This window comes from Aquarana catesbeiana, linkage group LG04 (assembly GCF_042186555.1).
Source record: "Aquarana catesbeiana isolate 2022-GZ linkage group LG04, ASM4218655v1, whole genome shotgun sequence".
NCBI classification, from domain to species: Eukaryota; Metazoa; Chordata; class Amphibia; order Anura; family Ranidae; genus Aquarana; species Aquarana catesbeiana.
Window position 1 is genome coordinate 124,694,612 of NC_133327.1, and position 18,375 is coordinate 124,712,986.

An 18,375-nucleotide genomic window follows, 5' to 3' on the forward strand; every position below is an offset into this window, starting at 1 on the left:
TGTAAATATCTCCTAAATGTGCACTGTTTAGGAGATGTTTACTGTATATGCAGCCAATGACATCATCGGTGCATGCGCTCTGAAGGAACGGCCACCCATGCCATTCCTTCAGAGCCCTGTGCCATGGCAGGCGGCATGCGCAGGAGTGACATCCTGTGGCTCCGGCCAGTCACACAGCTGGTGCCTGCAGACCCAGAAGGAACATGGGTGAAGATGGATGTGGCCCCAAGCGATGACAATGCATCGGTGGAGGACTTTGTTTGCAGGAAAGTTTCACATAATCTACATACTAGCACATTATGCCTTTAATTTGCAGGTCAGAATAAAAAACCAGCAGTTTACATCCTCTTTAATTTGTTGGGTGAGCAGAAGCCAGTGGAGGGATTGGCAGAGAGGGTTGCAGACGCTGAGCAATGGATGGATGGATGGATGAGTCTGGCAGCAGCATTCATAGCGGACAGAAGGAGGGACAGCCTATGTAAAGGTAATCCCGTGAGGAGGGAGTTGCAGTAGTCGAGATGGGAGATGACCAGGGAGTGAACTAGGAGCTTTGTGGTGTCATTGATTAGGAAGGAGCGTATTTTGGAGATGTTGCGTAGGTTGAAGCAGCAAGATTTGGACAGTGATTGGACGTGGGGCAGAAAGGATAGATCAGAGTCCAGGACTACACCTAGAACCTTGGCGTGTGGGAACAGGTTGATAGTTGTGCCATCGATCTTGACAGAGAAATCAGCACATGGGGGAGGAAATATGAGCTCAGTTTTGGATAGATTGAGTTTGAGGAAGTGGTGTGACATCCAGGCTGATATGTTTTACCTCTTGAAAGCTGTTTATTGAACATTACATAAAAAGTGTCAGTGCATGTAGTAAGCATACACTCCAGAAGGGATGAGACAAAAAAACTTAAAACTGTGCCCAAAAACTTTTATGTCAAATATAATCCTCAATAGTCATAAAGGATATAAATTCACTTTGTTTATACTAAATGCCCTTTCAGTTATTACCTTGTAAAAGTGGTAGTGACATCATCACTGTGCTGTACCATGTCTGTACAGAGAGCAGAGCTGAGGGAGGGGCCCAGTAGTTCCACCCACTACAAGCTGCCTGCAGAAAACTACATAAGGGGGCGGAGACAAGACCAGTCACGCTGCACAAGAAGAGATAGCAGCAGTGACTGGTCTTTATTGTAGGAAGCTCTGCACAAAGGTATGGTGCAGAAGTTGCATGCCGGATTACTGCACATATATGGAAGAAATGTACAAAGGACACTACAATTCAGCTATCAATGTACATGATTCTTGTATTTGGCCAATATTTCTTTTTCTGGAGTTGAGCATTACATTTCCTCCTAGTGTTCATATATAAATGGGAGGGAATTATAAAGCACTTTCTGCTGTAATAGAAGCAGCAGCACCTGTAACAGGAAGCAGCAATGCTAACCACTGAGCTTTCATGCTGTCTTTTATTTTCATCACTGTCACTCATTAACGAACTCTGGCACTTTATGAATAAGTAAATAAATAGCCCAGTGCTAATTAAAATTGTTTTTGTAAGATCACCACAGAAATATTTGTGTTCAATCATTTTCCAAAATAAACAGCTGCATCCCACGCCTGGCAGCCTTCCTTCCTGAGGACACAGCGCCCTGGTAAGTTACCATCTGATGATCCCACTAGAAATATACTACAGCTTTTACCCTGCCATGGATTATAATAGAGGCGGTCAGGGCCTAGATCTGCAAAGGAGGTGTAGACTCTTCTCTTCCATGACCATTGACAAATACAGCCTAAAAAAGATAGATTTGTCTAAAATACTGGAAGTGTATTTTAGTCATTGTGGGGGATGTAAAAAATGAAAATAAAAAAAGGAAAAGTGTACAGCAACTGAAAATGAAACAAAAACTGTGATAAGTGCAATAACAAACAATATTACAATAAATCATTAATAATGTCCAAAATATTCTGTGATAAAGTCCACTTGAAAGAGCTGAATAGTCTGTGATTAACAAGTGCAATCATAACTATGTAGTCATACTCCACTGAAAATATACAAAATGATCGTAAATAAAGTTCAATCTAAAAACACTCTCCTGGATCGCTGTACCTCCCAGGAGAGTGTGAGACTAACTGAGGGCTGCCTGCATCTGATCCATCCCTGTGCGGTTTTCTTGTGGGACAGCAATCCTGGGCTTGTAGTGGTGTATTGGTACAGTGTTTGCTCATGCTTCCAAATACCTGTTCAATGTGAGTGCATATGTTACCTACTTTTCAATAAAATAGTTCGTAGCAGTGAGCACTATGATTTTTTTTTTCTTTGAGCTTCTGGTACCCACAACACTGTATTTTCAGTGGCTGAGTAACCCATGCAGCACTGAATGTTATTTGAAAGTGGTGAGAGAGGGCCTCCATTATCTCTGGGAGTATCCAAGAAGGTGGTTGCCTGGATATCTATCTGTTCATGCTTGTTTGACCTTTCGTAATGGAGGTGAAACCATAAGATGAGAGCACACCCTGGGGCAATTGCTGTTGGAGGTGTCACCGGAGTAGATTGGTTTCACTATTAAAAGCAGAAATTTGTCCGCCTTAATCATAGCAAGGCTGTAATGGCTGAAACATGTCAGCATTGATCCTGTGTATATGATGTAGCCAAATAAAGGATAATACTAACGAGTTATTGATTTGCAGGCTGAATTTCTGCTTTGGATGTTCGTATAGGGGAGTGGGGATCCCCCCAGCCTGAACACAGAATCTCAGCAAGTATTTCTCAATTGTGCAGTTGAGCTTGGGTATTTTATGCTTATGGTTTCACTGTTAATACAAATATTTACAGCAAATGTTGTGAACTTTATCATATATACACCATTTAATTAGTTTTTTTAAAGGACCTTATCACTGATCATTTTGGATACTATCAATAGCTACATAGATATTATTGCACTTGTTAATCACAGGCTATTCAGACACAGAATATTTTGGACATTATTAATGATATATTGTAATATTGTTGTTATTACATTTGTTTATCACACTTTTTGTTTTATTTTCAGTTGCTGTAAACTGCACAATTTTTAAATTTTTTTAAATTTTAATTGTATTGTTTATTTTTATACAGTGCAGCAATTTTTGTATATTAATATTTTTATTGATTACACCTCTTAGTGCATGCAGCTAAATTTTGCAGGCTTGTGCCCAGTATTTTTGGTATTTTTATATTAAAACTTGTAGTTTCATCACCCGCTCCTCCAGCACCGATCGGCAAACCCGCCTAAAACCGCAGACCTCCAGCCGGCCGTCGATCCTGAAACCCTGGCCTCTAGTATGGAGCCTTCCCCACCGCTGATGTCTGGTTACATGGATTCCCCATAGGACGCTGAGAGCCTGCCAGAGACTTTGCCAGCCCACACGCCACCACCTCTGCAGGATGCTGACCTGTTGGCAAAGTTTAAAAGCATGCTGCAGAGTGAACTTTCTGCAGCCACATCTAAGTTAGCAGCCAACCTGACTAGGGAAATCAGGGAGCTGGGCAACAGTACCAATGTCCTAGAGGACAAGATGGACGCTGCCACCACAGTAATATAAAACCATGAGGAGGATCTCTCTGACTTAAAGAAGGAACGCAACACTGCCTTACTGAAGTTAGAAAATTTTGAGAACAGATCTCGTCGGGGCAACCTGCAACTGCGTGGTCTGCCTAAGTCTATTGAGGATCTTGCCTCCACTGCCACTACGCTTTTCCAGGAGCTGGTGCCTGCATTCCAATTGAATGCTTGGAATTCAATCGCATACACAGGGCCCTGGGGCCAAAGAAGCCAGAAGGCCCCCCCAGGGATATTGTAATAAAATTTATCTTCTACCGCATGAAAGAAACACTTCTGCTAGTGGCCCGGCACAAACGTGATCCCTGCTTCCAGGGCCACCTGTATCAACTTTTTGCAGATCTGGCATCCTCCACCATACAGAAACGGTATCAGATGAAGCCCTACACATTGGCCCTTCTGGATATCACTCAGGCTTCCTGTCTCCAGATACACTTCCATATTCAATCTTACTTTTCTGACAATCTGGGTTCAGTGTCTTCAGCTGTATCTCCATGAGAGGCTCACAAGGTCACTATTAGGGGTCACCTGATCCACATCGCTACCTCTAGAAAACGAGACAGGGAACAGAGGGTACAGGATTTGACTTCTCTCCTGGCTCGGGCGGACGAGGCCTAAAAGGCGCGACCAACTGTGGTCAACCATAAGGCCCGTGACGTCTTGGCCACTGAACTTGACCTCCTTACCACTGAGCAAGCTGAAAAGGCCTTGCGCTGGACCAGGCATACATTTGATACAAGTGCCAATAAACCTGGACCAATGTTAGCCAGGAAGCTCAACTCTTTGGGTCACATTCACAGGCCCGTTCAGCTACGTGCCAGGGGTGGTGGTCTTACCTTCGACCCAACGAAGGTCACGGCAGAGTTTGCAACTTCTTTGTCCCTATTATATCGAAAACTAAACCCGTTTGATCTAGAACACTCCAAGAGCTTCTTTCAGCATCTAAGTCCCCCCTCTTTATCTACAGTGGCCCGTGACCTCTTGAACGGGCATATTTCTTTGTTGACATTTTTGCAGATTTATTAAAAAAGAAAAACTGAAATATCACATGGTCCTAAGTATTCAGACCCTTTGCTGTGACACTCATGTATTTAACTCAGGTGCTGTCCATTTCTTCTGATCATCCTTGAGATGGTTCTACACCTTCATTTGAGTCCATCTGTGTTTGATTATACTGATTGGACTTGATTAGGAAAGCCACACACCTGTCTATATAAGACCTTACAGAATGGGGATATTTCTGAGGATGAGATTGCCCTGGCCATTAAGTCGCTAAAGCCCTCCAAGGCCCCTGGTCCGGATGGATTTTCGGTACTCTATTATAAGCAGTTTGCTACCCTCCTGACCCCCATATCAATCACTCCTAAACAATGGCGCTGAATATCAACCTCTCCCTGCTGACCTAGTCACACATTTACAGACACAATTTCCCTATCGCTGGGCACCCCACTCAATAGCTTACGTGAGGATTAAACTTACTTCCTCCCATTCCACCTTGTTTTCAGCAAATTACTATCCCTTGCTGCGCTCCTTGACCTCTCTTCTTCGTTCTTGGCAATTCCCCTCCCTCTATTGGATAGGCCGGATTCATGCAGTCAAGATGACTGTCTTGCCAAAAGTTCTTTATTTCTTTTGGACCCTCCCTATACACGTCCCATCTTTTTATCTCCACCTTTTACAGAACAGAGTCCTTCAGTTTATATGGGCTCATAAACGCCCCAAGGTACCCAGATCGATGCTCTATACCCATAGTTTGCAAGGTGGCCTGGGAGCACCTAACCTGGCCAAATATTATTTGGCAGCCCAGATTTCTCAATTATCTATGTTGCATGCCACTTTTGATATCCCGTTGTGGGAACTACCTAACTGCGCCCCGATATCTCTACAAGCATTGCTTTGGCTTCCTCATAATTTACGCTCCCTGGCACTAAGCCATCTTATGCTTCATGGCTTGAAATTGTGGGACTCTGTCCGATATTTGGGAAATCTGATGTCCCCTTTCATGCCTCTTTTACCGATCATTAACAACCCTCTTTTTCTGCTGGGGCTGGAACAACCCTGTTCCTTCTCTTGGTGGACCTCCAATGGCTTTACCAGTGTGCATCATTTTTACCTATGTGCTCATTCCCTTCATGGAAAACCCTCCAGGAGACACATGAGATCCCTGGGCAGGAACATTTCCATTATTTACAATTGCGCAACTGGATTTTATCTCTCCGTCGCACTGCCTCCTTTCCTTTTCGTGAGACATCCTTTGCGCATACCTGTTTACACTCCCCGGGGGGACATTTTTGCAGATTTATTAAAAAAGAAAAACTGAAATATCACATGGTCCTAAGTATTCAGACCCTTTGCTGTGACACTCATGTATTTAACTCAGGTGCTGTCCATTTCTTCTGATCATCCTTGAGATGGTTCTACACCTTCATTTGAGTCCATCTGTGTTTGATTATACTGATTGGACTTGATTAGGAGGCCACACACCTGTCTATATAAGACCTTATAGAATGGGGATATTTCTGAGGATGAGATTGCCCTGGCCATTAAGTTGCTAAAGCCCTCCAAGGCCCCTGGTCCGGATGGATTTTCGGTACTCTATTATAAGAAGTTTGCTACCCTCCTGACCCCCATATCAATCACTCCTAAACAATGGCGCTGAATATCAACCTCTCCCTGCTGACCTAGTCACACATTTACAGACACAATTTCCCTATCGCTGGGCACCCCACTCAATAGCTTACTTGAGGATTAAACTTACTTCCTCCCATTCCACCTTGTTTTCAGCAAATTACTATCCCTTGCTGCGCTCCTTGACCTCTCTTCTTCGTTCTTGGCAATTCCCCTCCCTCTCTTGGATAGGCCGGATTCATGCAGTCAAGATGACTGTCTTGCCAAAAGTTCTTTATTTCTTTTGGACCCTCCCTATACACGTCCCATCTTTTTATCTCCACCTTTTACAGAACAGAGTCCTTCAGTTTATATGGGCTCATAAACGCCCCAAGGTACCCAGATCGATGCTCTATACCCATAGTTTGCAAGGTGGCCTGGGAGCACCTAACCTGGCCAAATATTATTTGGCAGCCCAGATTTCTCAATTATCTATGTTGCATGCCACTTTTGATATCCCGTTGTGGGAACTACCTAACTGCGCCCCGATATCTCTACAAGCATTGCTTTGGCTTCCTCATAATTTACGCTCCCTGGCACTAAGCCCTCTTATGCTTCATGGCTTGAAATTGTGGGACTCTGTCCGATATTTGGGAAATCTGATGTCCCCTTTCATGCCTCTTTTACTGATCGTTAACAACCCTCTTTTTCTGCTGGGGCTGGAACAACCCTGTTTCTTCTCTTGATGGACCTCCAATGGCTTTACCAGTGTGCATTATTTTTACCTATGTGCTCATTCCCTTCATGGAAAACCCTCCAGGAGACACATGAGATCCCTGGGCAGGAACATTTCCATTATTTACAATTGCGCAACTGGATTTTATCTCTTCGTCGCACTGCCTCCTTTCCTTTTCGTGAGACATCCTTTGCGCATACCTGTTTACACTCCCCGGGGGGCCCCTGGTCTTATTTCATTGCTATACGCCTCCCTATATGGTAGGTCGTCTTTGTCAACCCTTTCCTATGTGACACAATGGGAGCGGGATCTTGGTTCGGGTGTTGAGGGGGAGGACTGGAGTAAGGCTTGGATGACGATATCGAAATGCTCATTTAATACTAACATTCTCAAGGCTGCGTATAAAGTGCTCCTGCGGTGGTACTGGGTCCCGGCAAGGCTTGCCCACACTTAACCTGGCAGCAATGACAAATGTTTTTGGAATTGCGGTTAGCATGGGGATGTCATACTTATATGGTGGTCATGCCCACGTCCGATCGGCTTCTGGTCCAGAGTCTTTGGCCTATTGCAATCCTTATTTCATGTAACAATTTGTAAAGATGCCCAACTGGCTCTTTTACATTGTCCTATACCAGGTCTTTTGGCGCATCAGCAGAAAATTGGCCACATACCTTTTTATACAGTGCCTTGCAAGTGTATTCACCCCCTTGGCATTTTTCGTGTTTTGTTGCCTCACAACCTGGAATTAACATGGATTGTTTGATTGTTTGAGGATATGCATCATTTAATTTACAGAACATGCCCACTTTGAAGATTTTTTTTTTTTTTCATTGTGAAGCAAGCAACAAATAGGACAAAATCAATGTGCATAACTATTCACCCCCCTAAAGTCAATACTTTGTAGAGCCACCTTTTGCAGCTATCACAGCTCCAAGTCGCTTTGGATAAGTCTCTATGAGCTCATCACATCTTACCACTGGGATTTTTGCCCATTCCTCCTTGCAAAACTGTTCCAGCTCCTTCAAGTTGGATGGTTTGCTCTTGTGAACAGCAATCTTTAAGTCTGACCGCAGATTTTCTATTGGATTGAGGTCTGGGCTTTGACTAGGCCATTCCAACACATTTACATGCTTCCTCTTAAACCATTCAAGTGTTGCTTTAGCAGTGTGTTTGAAGTTATTGTCATGCTGGAAGGTGAACCTCCGTCCTAGCCTCAAATCACACACAGAGTGTTACAGGTTTTGCTCAAGACTATCCCTGTATTTAGCACCATCCATCTTTCCCTCAACTCTGACCAGTTTCCCAATCCCGACTGCTGAAAAACATCCCCACAGCATAATGCTGCCACCACCATGTTTCACTGTGGGGATGGTGTTCTTTGGGTGATGTGATGTGTTGGGTTTGCGCCAGACATAGCGTTTTCTTTGATGGCCAAAAAGTTAAATTTTAGTCTCATCAGACTACAGCACCTTCCGCCATACATTTTGGGAGTCTCCCACATGCCTTTTCGCAAACTCAAAACGTGCCATTTTGATTTTTGCTGAAAGTAATGGTTTTCTTCTGGCCACTCTGCCATAAAGCCCAACTCTTTCGAGCGTATGGCTTATTGTCGTCCTATGTACAGATACTCCAGTCTCAGCTCCTCCAGACTTACCTTAGGTCTCTGTGCTGCCTCTCTGATTGATTCCCTCCTCTTTTTCTTTCCATTTGGTTATGATAGATTTGATGGTGCTCCTAGGCATCATCAAAGATTTCAATATTTTTTTATAATCTAACCTTGACTTGTACTTCTCAACAACATTGTCCCTTACTTGTTTGGAGAGTTCCTTGGTCTTTCTGGCAGTTTTTGGTTAGTGGTGCCTCTTGCTTAGGTGTTGCAGCGTCTGGGGCCTTTCAAAAAGGTGTGTATATGTAATGACAGATCATGTGACACCTAGATTGCAGACAGGTGGACATCATTTCACTAATTATGTGACTTCTGAAGGTAATTGGTTGCACCAGAGCTTTTTCTAGGCTTCATAACAAAGGGGTGAATACATACGCACATGCCAATTATCAGTTTTTTTTACTTCTGAAAAATAGTTTTATGTATATATTTTTCTAATTTTACTTCACCAACTTAAACTATTGTGTTCTGATCCATCACATATAATTCAGATTTAAAAAAAAAAACATTGAACTAAAGGCTGTAATGTAACAAAATTGGTAAAAAGCCAAGGGGGGTGAATACTTTTGCAAGGCAATGTATCTGCCAAGCCAACTATAGCCTAGGCCTGGAAGACTCCGTCTGTTGCTTTTCAAGGAGTGAAAGCCAGAATAACCACTCTGATGGTGGATGAACAGATGTCTAGTATTTTGAAGGATTCGCATGCAAAATTCTTGAAAGTTTGGGACCCTTGAATGACATACTCCTGCCCGTCTCTGCCCCCGACTAACTATGGTCGACCGTAAACTTTGCTTGTGCAGGTCCCGCATCCGTGGTACTCGCCTTCTCCTGGGGCCTTTCTCTCTCTTTCTTTTTCTTCTTTTTCCTTTTTTTTTTTTTTTATCCTCTTCTGTCTGCCTTTCATTTCCTCTTAATTCTTGATATGACAGCTATTATGTGGAGACTGATTTCCCTTAGGGGACAATACAGTATAAGTTGTCCAATTTGCCTTACCTCTACCCTGACCCTTTTGGGTCCTGGCAACATTCTACGTACATACGCTGTTTCTTTTGTATGTGCCTGTTCAATATTGCCCCTGCGTGGGGAAACCATGGCTTGTCATACTCTCTCGAAACGTAATAAAAATATTGAAACAGAAGACTTGTAGTTTCACTGGATGCTCAAACACACATAAAGCTGACTGTGTGCTGACAGCTAACCAGTGGACTAATGATGACTTATCAGTATGCTGATACTCCTTCACTGCACAGTCAGCGGGCTGTGATTGTGTCCTTGACCAATCTTTGCTGGTGCTACTTAAAGCAAAATACTGCTGTCCGCCACAAAAAAAAAATACCTCAGAAACCCATTTTCTTAGTTCAGCAAATGACTCATAAATGTCTTGTATTTTTTACCTTACTTAGCTTTGTGGTGTAGGCCACACTCAACCCCGCTATTGTTGAATTTGGTGTCATCTTGTCTGAGTCTCAGTTTCCTCTATCCCTTTTTCCAGCCTTACTAACATCTCCAAAAGGAGCCAAGTACCCAAGTAAATATAGTAAGAGCATGCACCTAAGCTGGGGATAGTTGATAACGTCATCCTGGCATAGGCGCTGTGTACAATGCAGCCTGAATGTGGCAAGAATGTATAATGATCTGCGCATGCACTGGTGACGTCATTGTGAACAATAACAGCAATCGCTCAGGAATGGAAAGGCTTTGCAGGTACTGGATAATAACTAGGAGTATATTTTAGATGCTTTCAGATGAGGAAAAGTTGAAACACTGAAAAGTTCCACACGTTAGCACTGCTTTAGGAGGGGGTTGGGAATCTTCCTATTCCTACCTTGATCTTAAGCCTGGTTGCACAGAATTACAAAACCTTTGAAAAGCAAAACAGTGTCCATATATCTGTTTTACCAGTTTATTTAACTACTTGGCTGGAGTTCTTATTTAAAATAACAGACAAGTTCAGGGATGCTGTCAGGGCTCGAAGACTCAAGTGTGTGGCCATGTCACTACCTTTACAGACATTCTTGTAATGGAAGAATCATTGACCATGCTTAAAGGGTTAGTTTACTTTTTTAGAAAAAATGGTGAACAGTCTACACCCCCTTCCCACCCCCCTGGTCGTCGCTGTACATACCTCCATGGATGAAACAGTTTCACTGTCCACGCAGCCCACCACAATGGTCCCGGGGTTTGAAAACTGCACTGTTCTTCCTTTAATTTCCCTAGGGATGCCAGGAGGGATTAGAGTGGTTCTGATTGGTCAGCACTGACACAAGACCATGATGACCAATCAGAACCGCTGTCTTAGTGCCCCTGGGAAATGAAAAGGAAGAACACTGCACTTTAAAACCCCAAGACAAGACTTGTGCTGGACTGCATGGATGGTGAAACTGTATCACCCATGAAGGGTGCCTTCTCATTTTTTTCTAAAAAGTGAACTAACAATTTAAAATACAGCTATATTCTACAGTTTTTCATCAGTTACATTGCTGTATCAGTTACTGTTAGCTGAAAATTACTATATCAGGGTGGATAAAAATCAATGATTTTTAAAAAATAAAATAAAAAAGAAATCAGATTTTTTTTTTTTAATTTAAATCGATTTTTTTTTTTTTTTGTTTATCAAATTTATTTTAATAAAATGCTTTTGGAGTAAAATTCTATCTAAAAATATTTTTCTCTTTTGGATACATTAATAATTTAGTTTATTCAGTATGAAATGGAGCTTTGTTATGTAGCATGAGGCTGTATATTCTGCAATATTTACATTTTTGGTAAACTCAATCAATGAATCCAAGCTCTGCAAGCTGATGCACTGCATTGATGCATTCATACAATGTCACAGTAACCATGAGATAAAACAAAGTTCGGGAATATTCCTTTATCCCATTGTTTTGCAAATCTATGCACACTACAAACTATATGATTGAATTGGTTCTGATATTACTGTTTTACTAACCTGACAGCTTATTATCCTAAATAGGAAACCTTCATTTTGTTTGCAAATATTAAAGATTCTAACTACCAGCAAGAATGAGTCCTTACATTTAAAGAGCACCTGTCATTTCAGATCCATCATGGCAGCGCCTGTTATGCCGCGTACACACGGTCGGACTTTTCGTCTACAAAAGTCCGACAGCCTGTCCGACAGACTTCCGGCGGACTTTCAGGCGGACTTGCAGCAGACTTTCTAACGAACGGACTTGCCTACACACGACCACACAAAAGTCCGACGGATTCGTACGTGATGACGTACACCGGACTAAAATAAGGAAGTTCATAGCCAGTAGCCAATAGCTGCCCTAGCATGGGTTTTTGTCCGTCGGACTAGCACACAGACGAGCGGATTTCGGGTCCGTCGTAGTTACGACGTAAAGATTTGAAGCATGTTTCAAATCTAAAGTCCGTCGGATTTGAGGCTGAAAAAGTCTGCTGAAAGTCCGGAGAAGCCCACACACGAACGGATTACCAGCCAGCTTTAGTCCGTCAGCGTCCGTTGGACTTTTGTAGACGAAAAGTCCGACCGTGTGTACGCGGCATTAGCGGGCGTCCACTCACCTGCTGCCACCACGTCTCTCGCCTTGTTGTGTCACTGCTACATCACCAGCCATCCCACAAGAGTGAATGGGACTGTCGGTGAGTCAACAGCGGGTCAGAGGAGGAGCCACTGCCGGACAGAGATGACAGTTGTTCTTTAAAAATTATGATTTAAATCGAGTTGATCAAAATCAAGCCTTTTTACTAATGATTTAAATCAAATCTACCCTGTTAAATATACACAATGTTTCATTATAAAGTAAGAAAGGATCATGAAAGTGGAAGAGTAATTCATTTATTATTATTATTATCATCATTAATATTTTATTATAGTATTTACTATATATAGCTCTGACAACTTACACAGGATTTTACATATTGCACATAGACATCAGTCCCTGCCCTCAAGCAGTTTATAATCTAAGGTCTCTAATTTACATTCATACATACATGCACACACATACTGGGGTCAGTTTAGACAGGGGGCAATTAACCTACCAGCATGAGCTGGGCATCAAGAGAAGACTCATGCAAGCACAGGGAAAACATGCAAAATCCAGGCAGGTAGTTGTTATAATAGGGATTACCCTGCTGCAAGGCAGAAGTGCTAACTACTGAGCCACTGTTCTGCCTATTATAGGGATGCATATTACAGGCACAAATGCAAGTGGCAAGGATTTTAATTCCCTACCTATGGCTAGAAGAACCCCTGCATAAATATGCCATGATCCCATCTAAGCCACACATCAGTGTCAAGGCAATAAAAATAACAATGTAACTTCCTTGATCTTGAACTAGCATACAGTTCAAAGTTAAAGCGGAACTAAACCCATCGATTTAATGGTTTCCAAAAACAGTTACATTCCTGGCATGCCTAGAATGCTAGCTGTCACATTTGCTTGTGCTCTCAACCAAACCGTCAAAGCATCAAATGGCTGAAGAAGTCATAACTGATCACATGTGCCGCCCCAACGCAGTTGAAGATCAAACAGAGGCATAGAAGGGTTTAGTTCCGCTTTAATGAGAATATCATATAGCTTGGAGGAGCCTTGGAGCTGTGCACTCCATTATGTTATACATTCAAGAAAGGATCCCTTTAAAAGAAATGCATATGATGAAATCCAGGTGGTGTCTGATCGGTTAGCAGTGGCTTGGATCTAAGCGTTCACTAAAAGTCGAACATCTTGTGAGAGCGAGGATTTAGACGCATTTCATCACTGATATTAACAATGAATACAACAGCAACTTATACTGGAAAATTTTACAACATGTCAACATTTTATTGCACATCTACGCTTTACAGCTGAACTAATTATGTAAAAAGAAATAACGAGGCTCTAGAAAAAAAAAAATCATAAAACACAGTCTGCTGGGTCTTCAGTGCAGCTGAGAGTGTGAAATTAAAACTTTGGGAAGCTTTTCAGGCAGTTATACATCTAGACTGTAATCTTAAAGTTATATTAAAGGCAGTTTGTTTTTCTTAAAAAAATAAAATACATGTCGTACTTACTATGCAGTGGTTCCTATTCTCAGGTCCCCCATTGGCGCTCCTGACCCCTCCCTCCTGCCCAGTGCCCCCAGAGCAAGCAGCTTGTTTGCTTTTGCTTGCTTTCACACACAGAGCATGCCTCAGCCCAGCCCCCGCTCTCTCCTTATTGGCTAACTGGCTGTGATTGACAGTAGCGGGAGGCAATGTCTCAGCTAATAAGGCAGAAGAGACCCATGAGAGACGCTGCTCTTGTGCACATCACGGGATCGAGATTGAGCTAAGGTAAGTATGAGGGGGCTGTTGCACACAGAAAGTTTTTTTAACCTTCATGCATAGAATACATGAAGGTAAAAAAACTTTGAGTCTTTACAACCACTTTAATGTTTTTATTTCATAATCTAAGGTGTATCAATATGTTGTTATCCATAGAAACCACTTATATTTCACCTATTTAGTGTAGTGTTAGTGATAAAAATCATTTATGGTTGGCCTGATATACATTACTTGGCTGAGATTCTCATGCCTTACTCAATCCCATTATTACCAGTGCCTGGTTTTTTTTTTTGGCTTCTCTCTCTGAATAACAATGATGTTCCACACATACAAGACTTTGGCCACGTAAGGCCTGTCTATGAGGTCAGTTACTCATTGCAGTCAAAATAATTTTATCCAGTGAATACTCCTTAAAGCTGCTGACATACTTATTTTTCAAGCATGACTAAGACGTCGTTCACCTGGGCGTACTTCGCCCCCTTTGCAGGCAGTCCCCCATGTAGACAGTTTGGGGCCGTGCACTTGCACAACTGTCAAAATGGGAGCAGTGGCTGTGTGTGTCTGTGCAGCCAATTTGACCCAACTGAAATGAATGCTATTGCCTGCACTGGGATGCACAGGACATGTGCATTCAAGTGAGGACCAACACGGTTTATGCTGTAAAACGCCTGTGTGATTGAGGCCTTAGTACACCGATCTGAACGAGGCTTTAAAAAAAAATTAAAAGGAACGAATAACAGCCCAAAACCTAAAATATAATTTGAAGAGACTCTCCACAAATCTGTAGCAAGGTCATGCTGGTAGGTAGGGATCGGCGAACAGTTCGGCCTGAGCATGAGTTCGGGACGAACATTTGCCTGTTCGGCCATTAGCCGAACACCGGCATTTGCAGGGTGTTCGTCCTGACGAACACCCTGCAATGCACTGAGTGCCGCACAGTGCATTCTGTGCCCTGATTGGGCTAAGCTTTGCCCAATCAGGGTGCAGTGTAAGCTGGTTATTAAGGAACGGGGTCGGGAACCTGGCCGCCTTGTTCTTAACAACCGATGAGTCATCAGCTGTCAATGGGTTTCCCCGCTGACAGCTGAATAAAAAAAAAAAAATATGCCGGTTAAAAAAATTAAGAAAAAAACTGCATTATTTGCAAGTAATTGGCCATAAAAGGGGTATGGGGGTTTGGCTACTGCCCTGGGGGACATCAAAAAACAATCGTTTTGGAGCAGTGATTTTAATGATGCTTAAAGTGCAACAATGAAAATGAACAATTCCTTTAAATATCGTGCCTGTGGGGCCCCCCCCCTTAAGGTGCCTGTAAAGTGGCGCATTTGTGGTATATACAGAACATGCTACAGCAAAACTGACATTTCTAAAGAAAAAAATTCTATTTAAAATGGCTTGCAGTTACAATTGCCAGCACTCGGAACGTGATGTCAGCAGGGGGGGCGGTGCCACCGGGTGACGTGCACGGGTGGCCCTGCCCCCTGCCTATATAAGGGCTGTCAAAGTGCAGGGCAGGCAGTCGGCGGGATGCCTCCCAGAAGGCGGAAGCCTTCAGTGGGGTTCACTGATCAGGTTAGAACTTTCCCCCTGTTCAGGAGTTCTGCTGCAAAATGAACAGGGGGGTGCTCGGCCCATTCCTACTGGTAGGCCTCCACACTTCAATTGTATCTTGTTACATAAACTCATCATTCAGAATCTTCTTTATTATTTTTATTACCTGTATTATTCATGTTGGTTTGTATAAAATACTTTGCAGAAATCTTTAGGGGTGATGGTGCTATATACAGTACAATACCATTTTACTACTACAAATACTAAAAATAATAATAGTATTGCACCGCGGCAATGTAAAGTCTTGCCATAAATAAGCAATTGGAACAAATAAATAATTGCGCTATTACAGAAAGGTAGTGCGAGTGATAGCTGCCAGCATGTAACAATGTGGTTAACAGTGTAGGAATAAATAGATACTAAACACATGCAGAGCTAAAATAAATGATGGAAATGTGCGTTTACATCCTATACATGTATAATATCATATAGCGTGAATAAATAACAAAATAATATATTCATAACTTAAATCCTATACCAATATAAGCAGTGTGTGTGATCAGTGAGCATTTCACAAATAACCAAAATTTAAGGAAAGAAAGTCCATTCATATGTGGTAAACCATATAAACGTCCACAGAAACTGGAGGTTCATGGGCATATGAGGTGCCACATTTACGCATAAAGCAGAGGCTGGGGCCAAATATGTATAAAGGTGACACTTTACACACGGATCTTCTAAAATTCCGACTCAAAACTGTAAACGACATGAGTGAATATCCTTACCAGAAGGGATGGACACAGTCAACATACGGTGGAGTGTCATACGAGCTTGAGGGATCAAACGGTCCCAGGGGTGTCAGGCTGGAGAAATCCTGGCAGAGAGTTCCATCCGGGGCGACCGTAGCTGTTCGATGGTGTATAGGTCCCCGACCAATCAGGATGTCTCTCTCGGGTGGAATGAGTATGCAGAGGAAAACGGCTAGAACTCAAAGGGGTCCCATTCATGAAGGAAGGAAGGAACAAAAAATCTCCACATAGGGCATGAATCCGGTAAAAAATGCTTTTATTAAAAAGCTCTAAACAGCACACTTTCAATGGATAAAAGGTGATCACAAAAGAGATAAAATCGCGTGGTAACAGAGTATCTGGAGGCTTTAGCAACCTGACATGTTTCGGACCATCGTCCTTCTACTGGAGCATAAAGGTTTATGTGTGAAAGCAAGCAAAAGCAAGCAAGCTACTGGGGCATAAAGGTTTATGCCCCAGTAGAAGGACGATGGTCCGAAACATGTCGGGTTGCTAAAGCCTCCAGATACTCTGTTACCACGCGATTTTATCTCTTTTGTGATCACCTTTTATCCATTTAAAGTGCGCTGTTTAGAGCTTTTTAATAAAAGCATTTTTTACCGGATTCATGCCCTATGTGGAGATTTTTTGTTCCTTCCTTCCTTCATGAATGGGACCCCTTTGAGTTCTAGCCGTTTATCTCTGCATACTCATTCCACCCGAGAGAGACATCCTGATTAGTCGGGGATCCATACACCATTGATTTCTCCAGCCTGACACCCCTGGGACCGTTTGATCCCTCAAGCTCGTATGACACTCCACCGTATGTTGACTGTGTCCATCCCCTCTGATAAGGATATTCACTCATGTCGTTTACAGTTTTGAGTCGGAATTTTAGAAGATCCGTGTGTAAAGTGTCACCTTTATACATATTTGGCCCCAGCCTCTGCTTTATGCGTAAATGTGGCACCTCATATGCCCATGAACCTCCAGTTTCTGTGGATGTTTATATGGTTTACCACATATGAATGGACTTTCTTTCCTTAAATTTTGGTTATTTGTGAAATGCTCACTGATTGCACACAATGCTTATATTGGTGTAGGATTTAAGTTATGAATACATTATTTTGTTATTTATTCACGCTATATGATATTATACATGTATAGGATGTAAACGCACATTTCTATCATATATTTTAGCGCTGCATGTGTTTAGTATCCATAAATAAGCAATACCCCAGAAAGTGCCAGTTACCTTAGCTCCCCAGTGCCACCCCATTGTGTCAGTTTGGAAATTGGGTTGGTCATCAAGGACCCTGTTGGCTGAAGACCAGCCATCTGAAGCCTCTAGCACATAGCTACAACTTATGTAGGAGGTTTTGTTTCATTTCTGTGTTATCACCTGAGGCCAACAAAACTAAAGTGAAATTCCAGTTAAAAGATAAGTTCAGAATATTGGAGAATGTTACATGTTACACACATATGCTGAGCTAACCCTGGGGATTCTGAGGTTTTAATCATCCAGGCAGACAGACTTGCCTTGGAGGGGAATTTTGTAGGCAGCCCCAAATGGCCTAACAATTACAAACTATGGTTACAATTTGAGCATTGCTTGCCATGATTGAGGCTTCCTGGCTATTCTTAGGTACACAGTAAGCAAACAATGGCTACTGGAAATGTTTGTGGTTACATTATCCAGCTTTGTAGGGGAGAATAAAGGGGAAGAATCAAAATGCTGTACACGTGCAAAGTCCGAGCAAGTACTGTAAAAGGTCCCATGTTCCAGCAACTCCAGGAGCAAATACTTCTCTACCTCCAACGTCAATGAGATATCTCTTTATAGGTGGCCAGAAGCACAATCACAGTGGTTTAAAGCTTAAATATATAATGACTATACACAACTGGAAGGTATAAGGTTACATACTAGATAGAAAGTAGGTTTGTAAAACAACAGCCATATCAATGAGATTATTTATTCAAGATTATTATTAAGTCGTCCGGATTCTCATGTATGTATTAAAAAAAGAAATAAATAAAGCTTTTAATTCATTTAAAGTGAAACTAAAGGCTTGCCGCTTTTGTTGGGCAGCTTGGCCTGCATGTGAATGTAGAAGAAAATAAGAATAAGGGCATGTAAAATAA

General features: G+C 42.3%; 1 protein-coding gene across 4 annotated transcripts in view; it reads right to left on the minus strand.

Moving 5' to 3' along the window:
* Positions 1 to 18,375, minus strand: part of EPHB1 (EPH receptor B1) — a 453,260-nt gene that overhangs the window by 237,910 nt on the left and 196,975 nt on the right. The window lies entirely within an intron of this gene.